Source organism: Triturus cristatus, chromosome 3_2, assembly GCF_964204655.1.
Source record: "Triturus cristatus chromosome 3_2, aTriCri1.1, whole genome shotgun sequence".
Classification (NCBI taxonomy): Eukaryota; Metazoa; Chordata; class Amphibia; order Caudata; family Salamandridae; genus Triturus; species Triturus cristatus.
In genome coordinates, this window is record NC_140584.1 from 197,093,756 (window position 1) to 197,101,318 (window position 7,563).

Sequence of the window (7,563 nt, forward strand, 5' to 3'; positions counted from 1 at the left end):
GAGGCTTCAGATAGAGTTGGACTTGGCTTCTGCAACAGGCTCCCCCCCGGTATGTACTGAGCAGGGACAGGCTCAGTCAGGGAATGTAATACCAGGTGATAGGGGGAATGTGGATGCAGACATGTTGGGCGCCATCATGGTGCTTGAAGCAGAGTTGTTAGCCTCCAAGAACCCCAAAAACCCCAAATGAACCCTGCCTACATGGGGAAGCTCTGTTAGTTTGACAACTAAAGAGAAACTACTTGGTTGCAGAGAGGAGGGTGCAATTGAAAAGGGCGATGTGGGTTCGGGTGAAGGAGAGAGATTCTTCTCTCTCAATGAAGACTCAGACTCAGCGCAGCCAAGTGAGGAGATCTCAGAGGAGGAAGATGACGAAGCAGAGGAGGTCTCATTCTCAGGCTCCAGTTCCTCTGGGGGGAATATAGGTACAGGTAACGACTCGACCTTGAGGAAGAGACAGCTAAAGCCAAAGCTAAGTAGCCAACAGACCGGATCACCGGGAGGCACAGAAAAGGGGCTGCTGTGGGACTATTCAGGCACTTCCCAGATATATCAGGAAGAGGATGTCACTGGGTCACCAAAACAGAGTGCTCCTTTTGACATCTTGTTTAATATGCTGAAACAGATGCAAGCAGAGGCTAGAGTCGTGAGCCGGAAACCAAGACAGGATGCTAAAAAAATACAATCTTCACTGAGGAAGACTAATAAACTGTACGATGATTTGGTGGGCAGAGTGACGGAGGTGGAAGAACGCACAAGTAAGCTTGAAGATGATCTTGGCAATTGGCAAAACTTTAAGTTGGCTCAGGAAAAGGTGGTAGAGGACTTCCAATGGAAAATGGAGGATTTTGAAAATCTCCAAAGGCGTAACAATGTCAGAATTTTGGGAATGGCTGAGGGGGTGGAAGGGCAGGACATAAGGCGCTATATGATCAATTTACTTAAAGGGGCGTTCCCGGAGTCTCAGTGGCAGTGGGACAGGGAAGTCCAGAGAGCGCATAGGTTCCCGTTTACCCTCAAAAAGGTGCATGGGGCAGATGGTGGAGGCAATGCGGCTTTTCCGCGTGCTATCTTAGTTTATTTAGGAAATTTTCTCCTAAGGCAAGAGGTAATCGAGAAAGCTAGACCTGATAGCAAGAGATCATTTGGGGGCACCACCTTCTTCGCCAGGCCGGATTTTTGCCATGTGACGGTCGAACGGAGGTGGAGGCTGAGGCAGTTGATCTCAAAATTTCAGGTGTTAGGTTCAGAGGCTTATCTATTGTTCCCTGCCAAATTAAAAGTAATTACTAAAGGAAGAGTTAGGATGTTTTTTTCAGAGATCAAAGCCCAGCAGTTTATTGACGATTTGAAAAAACAGGTCCCGTAAGGTTATCTCTATTTCAAAAAGCCAGGGTGGTGCTGTAACACTTGGCTTTTTTGTTTAGAAGCTTGCTCGGATCCAGGGGATATCAATATCTGTCTAAGATGGGGATGGGAGAGGGGTGCGACTGTTGCAGCCCAAAACCGGTCACATATAGGTCTTATGGACCTATTTGCCTGTACAGTGGGGGAGGGGGTGGGTGTGTAGGGGTGGGGGGTCTTTCAATATGGTTAAAAAAAATTTACTTTTGTGGTTTGATAATGCACATTTTTTTTCTCCTTATTCTTCTGTGTGAGTCATGGTACATACAATACAGATGGTATAGACAGTATCAAAGGAGTGTAGGTTGTTGTAATTTTATGCTATCTACTATCTGGCTGATTATGAGTAGGAATTTCTCGGATATCCCTTAATGCCTTGCAAGATTGCTTCAATTAATGTATGTGGCCTCAATGATCCCAGGAAGAGAGCGAAGGTAACAGGTTTTCTGAGATCTTTACATTTGGACCTGGTATGCCTCCAGGAGACCCACATTGAAGTATCGCAGGTATATCTTTTGAAACAGCTAGGATTTGATGTATTAGCAGCAAGTAAACAAGGGACTAGAACTAGGGGGGTAGCAATATTAGGGAGAAGTAGTGATTTAGTGGTGCATAGGAAAAAGGAGGATCAATGGGGTAGGTGGGTCATTGTGGAATTATGTTTTAAAGGGACGCGGTTTACACTAGCGACTATACATGGATCCACGGAAGATGATCCTGATGTTTGGCAGTTTATGGATATGGAATTGCCGCAGTGGCCGGAACCTATTATATGTTGTGGGGATTTCAATATTCATGACCCAAGAGGCTCCTTTGCAGAACCAGGGGGAAGGTACTTAGGGAGAAAGAAGAAGTCATACAGAGCCCTTGCCGCTATGGTTCAACATAATTCCCTTGGGGACCCGTGGATGAAGTTCCATCCCTCTATAGATGGCAGTACCTTCTTTTCCGTCCCACATAAAACACTGATTAGGTTGGATTATTTTTTAATCTCCAACTCTTTAATCCCTCATTCAAAAATAGAAAAACAACCCAGAATTATTTCAGACCATAGTCCTCTTGTTTTAACACTAAATACTACTCAGATAAATGTTAGAAAAACCCAGTGGACCTTCGAGCGTATTCTACTAAAAGATGAGGCTTATCAGAAACATATGGAATGTTGGATAAAATTATTTTGGGAAGTTAATAGAGGTACGGCTTCCCCTGGCGCGGTGTGGGATTGTTTTAAAGCTGGGGTTAGGGGGGAAACGATGAGTTATGTATTGGCAAGACGGAAAAGGGAAAGAAGTCACTTGGAAGATATAAGGCTTAGGTTACTTGCAGCAGAAGAAAATCTTGCCATAGCTATAACGCAGGTTATCCCACTTGAGCCTTATATACTTAGTATAGTTACCCTCAAAGGAGATGCTATGGAGGGTATCATTTCGAAAGCCGCCGAGAAGTATCTTACACATAAACAAGATACCTACGACTTAAGCGAGAGAGTTGGAAATATTCTCGCTGTTAGAACTAGGCATCGTACAGCGACTGCTGATATCAAGGAGATCCAAGATACCCAGGGAAACTTAGTTATAGATCCTGATCTCATTAGGGAAGTCTTCCGCAAATTTTACACCAAGCTATATTCGTTGGATGACGTGAGGGGCTCAATAGAGGTAGATAGGTACCTTAGCGACATCTTGGCTCCTGCTTTACTGTTAGATGATAGTGAGTTGTTAGACGCCCCCTTTCAGTTGGATGCCTTGGAGAGTCTCCCCTCGGGGAAAGCTGTTGGGCCAGACCAAATCCCAGTGGAATTTTATAAATTGTTTCAGAATATTCTGCTGTTCGAGATGTTTGATATTATGCTACATACGCAACGGGGTGGTTCTCCTCCGGAGTCTTGGGGGGGGGGGGGGGGCAGATATTATAGTTATTCCAAAAAAAGGGAAATCCCCGACACTCCCTGGCTCATACAGACCTATTACCCTTATGAACTCTGATGTTAAAATCTATTCGAAAATGCTCGCAACGAGGCTTGCAGGGAATATAGAGCAGCTTGTAAGCCCGTCACAACATGGCTTTATACCAGGTAAGGGAACTACCCAGCATGTAAGAACAGTTATTACAATGTTTGACGCCGCAGGAACCCTGGGTGACCCTATCGCAGCGTTGTTCTTAGACGCTGAAAAAGCCTTCGATAGGGTCGCCTGGGAATACCTTTGGGCAGTCTTGAGATGGAGTGGTATAGGGGAAGGCTTCATAACCGCTATCCAAGCCCTATACAAAGGACCATCAGCTAAAATTAGAGTGAAGAGGACACTCAGATGCAGTAAAAAAATTTAGGGGAACGAGACAGGGTTGTCCTTCATCCCCTCTCTTATTCGCGTTATTTCTTGAGCCCCTAATACGAAGGTTGAAGAGAAATAGTGGGATTTCTCCAATGGCTCTGAATGGTCGTACAGTTAAAATCTTGGCATATGCCGACGATGTGGCTATACTCACCCCCGACCCGGATTTGGCTATCATAGAGATTGAACGGGAAGCTAGTATATTTGGGCAATTCTCGGGTTACAGTTTGAATAAATCTAAGACCCAGATAATTAAGAATAAATATACCGCTTGTGCCGATCCCAGGGTGGTTATGTAAGCTATCTATTTAGGTATAGTAATAGTAGCAAACCTTGATGCTCTCGTTGAGGTTAATATGACTCCTCTACTAGTCAAAGTAAGAACAGATTTAGACAGAGTTAACAATTTACATCTTTCTTTAGTAGGCTGTACCAACGTGGTGAAAATGATGATTTTGCCAAAGTTTCTTTATTTATTTAGAGCAATTCCATTATTTTTCGAAGCTAAATGGTTTAATATACTGGAAGGTATCTTAAATAGGTTTATATGGGCGCATGGAAAAACGCGTAGAGCTTATAGATTTATGTCCCTACCTAGAGAAAGAGGAGGATGGGGAGCTCCTGATTTTAGATTATATTATTTGGCAACCGCCCTTCAATATATGCAGGGTTTAATTGGAGGAGGGGGGATCTTGCAGAAAATTACTTCCTCATCTACAGATGTTTATGCAATTGTATTAGGACAGGAGACAGAAAACTGTTTCTTATACTATACTGATCTTGGGTACCTCAGAAGTTTAGGACTCTAGCTGCGGCTATTAAAATATGGAATGCTTTTCTGAAAAAGATGGGACTTGGCAGATTCAACAGATACATCAAATTATATAATAACAAGTCTTTTCCTTCGGAAATTTTTTCAGACACAGTTATGGCCGCATGGGACCAAAAGGGAATTAAGCAAATTGGGGATTTAAGAGACTCTGTGGGTGTAGCACAGTTTGGCGCACTTGTAAACAAATTTGATATAAGTAATAGAGACTTTTTTAAGTACCTACAGGTTAGGAGCTTTCTGGGTAATAAACAGGGTGGTTCAGTAGGATATAAGATTAATGACCTTCTGGAGACTTTAACCACTGGTGGCGCACACACGAGTAGATCAGCGTATGCGTTATTAGTTAAAACTAAAGTGGATGACTTGGACAAGCACAGGCATAAGTGGGTTGAGAAGCTTGGAGGAGAAATTGATGATTTTCATGATTCGTTGGATTTGGGTTGTACTATACTGTGTTTGGCTCCTCTCCAATCCCAACATTATAAAACCTTATTCTCACTTTATCATACGCCAGCCAGAATTGCTAAATGGGGGGGTACGGTCAGGATAAGCTGCCCTCGATGTAGCTCAACTGATGCAGATATAGTTCATATGTTTGCTACCTGCCCTCAACTACATACGCTAATTAAGGACATAGAGGGTTTTTTGGCTAGGGCACTGGGGTTACAGATATCCCTAACCCCCTTGCGGATTTTGCTGGGAATAGGACATGATGGAAATAATAGTAATTCAGACAAGGAGTTTCTGTTCATGATTACGGCTGTGTATAGACTAACCTTAGCCAGGGCCTGGCTTGACAAGGCCCCCCGCTCATGCAAACATGGTTGGCGAATCTAATAGCTATATTTAATCTGGAGAAACCTATATACGCAAGAAAAGGAAGAGCAGGGAGAGCTCGGGGTCTAAGAATCTGGGAGCCACTAGCGCGATGGAGGGACGGGATAGGGTAAAGGGACTTTGTGTCTGGAGATGGGATTATGGATTATTGATTATGATTTGATCTGTTAAACATGATTTCTTTATGTGTACTACATTTTGTTTAAAAAGTGTTGTGAAATTAACAACTAACTGATTTTATGAAATGTGCGCTATGGAAAGTATAATAAAAAAATATATTTTAAAAAAAAAGGAATTTAATCTGAATTACAGTCAGCTCACTTGTGGAGTCCTATCGTGAGCCATTTCCTTTTTTTTTTTTTTAAATCGGTTTAGCTAAATCACTTTAGCTAAATGTGGCATGACTCTGCCAGCCACAGTTCAGCCTATTTAGTCTGCACCAATTTACATAAGATGTTATCAAGTGGAGGCCTCTAAATGACATGTGTCTCTTAGTGATTAATGCTGCAGACAGCCAACTGATCATCGATAGGAGTCTTGGGACTGCATCCCATTCTCACAAGTGTTCCCATTGCATGTATTTTTGCCGTTTCGGCCACTCCTCTGTAGATTCTGGCTTTTCTTTTCCTCTATCCTATCTCATGGACTCAACATAGTGCACATCATGGCAGGAAGGCATACCCTATACCGCAATCTTGCCGGGCGGGCAGCAGGGGGTGGGGGTGGGAGAGGGGTTAACACCACTGTGTTACTTCAGGTGGAAGGAGCAGTCTATGGTTGGTATGCTGACAAATCTAAACCCTCAGGCAGGCACCACCTTGTACACCCTCAAAGGTAGTGATTAGTCCCTAGGAGACCTCCAACAATGATGCGACCATGAGTCGACTCTTACCTCAACTGAGAGTCAGTATTCCTCTACAAATATCCCTTTATGAATGTTAGCATAGGATGTGGACAGTGGGGCCTGGCGTTCAAAAGTTGCCACTGTCCTGGTTCCGGGTGTTGCGAAGCTTGACACCCTCAAGCTTCCCACCTGACAAGCTATGGGTCGTGTTCAGCTCGTGCCATCTCTGCATACTCTTAGGCCCCACTGCAGGCCCAATAGCAAAAGCCTAGATGTAGGTGAGCCAATAGATTAACAGGGAGAGATGAGTCAAAGATCTGGCTCGTCTCTTGGAGCACATGTGCAAGCCAAGCCCTGAAAATGTTTGCCATGTAAATCATAAAATAAACATCACATAAAATATGATAAAGTCTCTTCAATATAGTGTATATCTTTAACACGTGGAAGCTTTGACATTACTACGTCACCATATAGCAGTGGACGGACAAGGCCATAGACTTATTAATAGTGCTAGTTTTTAAACCTGGACCATTAGTGAACTAAGAGGCAAGACAGTTGCCATTTAAACTCTGTACGTGGCCCAGATTATTATAGCGCAATCTATAGTATATTAAATGAAACACATTAGGTTTATGTACAACTGGTTTTCTGAGCTCACATATTTCAAAGTGCTTTCATACTCAATAAGGAAGAAAAGGGAGTTTTGGTGAAATTAAATATGTGCCTAAAATAACACAATTTAAACCGGGAAGCCACGATTTTCTGGTTTCACTTTCTACAAATCAACCACAAAATAGGTACTTGTCTTTCCTTTTTAGGTCGCTCAATCGAGGTCTCCTGTATATACTTTAGTCTATACTTTTCTTGTGGACTTAAAGCCATCCCCCTGCTTTTCATTTGATTGTTTCAATTGCCTTAAAAATCCTTGCTTGCTAGTGGTCAGTCCTTCTCTTTCTCCCTCTTTTTGTTTCCTCCCACGAAGCAGCAACCAAGTACTGTATCATTATGCTATGATTGATTATCTGTTGTTTTGGAGGAAGGGTTTTTTTTTAGGGGGGGGGGGATTTCCTGCTTGTGGTACTGTCTGATTGTGTTCAGCTTCGGCGCCGTAGCTGCTTGCATTTTTTGATCTTTTCAGTGTTTGTAGCTCACTTCCACTTTTAAAGGATTCATTGAAATGTGAGTATTCGAGACTTCTGATTTCGATATAGGCATCTTTGCCGCAGGGAGGTCAGAGGCGTCTATTTCCACCTGTCGCCTTCAAACAGCGATTTGTCTTGTTATGTGCCGTGAGCACTGCCTCCCAGGACATG